Source organism: Etheostoma spectabile, chromosome 13 (assembly GCF_008692095.1).
Source record: "Etheostoma spectabile isolate EspeVRDwgs_2016 chromosome 13, UIUC_Espe_1.0, whole genome shotgun sequence".
Lineage (NCBI taxonomy): Eukaryota > Metazoa > Chordata > Actinopteri > Perciformes > Percidae > Etheostoma > Etheostoma spectabile.
The window spans coordinates 8,639,116-8,639,372 of NC_045745.1; the positions used below are offsets into that span (position 1 = coordinate 8,639,116).

The 257-nt window shown below is 28.0% G+C and overlaps 1 protein-coding gene across 1 annotated transcript in view; it reads left to right on the forward strand.

Moving 5' to 3' along the window:
- Positions 1-257, forward strand: part of wwc1 (WW and C2 domain containing 1) — a 101,046-nt gene that overhangs the window by 48,632 nt on the left and 52,157 nt on the right.

Sequence of the window (257 nt, forward strand, 5' to 3'; positions counted from 1 at the left end):
TATCCATCAACATCCATTCCTTTAATTTTAGTCGAAATAATTTGTAATTTCTGCTTTTCTAACTAAAACAAAGGTATACTTTATTATAAATACGTTTTTTTTTACCATGAATTCCCAAAATAACTGTAAAACTAGGCAATAAGTCAGTGTTACGTAGTGTTGAACATTGAAAAAAGCATCACAAGTGTTGGAAAAAAGGGGAAAAAAATGTAAGAAAAAGTTAAAAACGTCGATAAAAAGCATCAACAAAAGTGTTG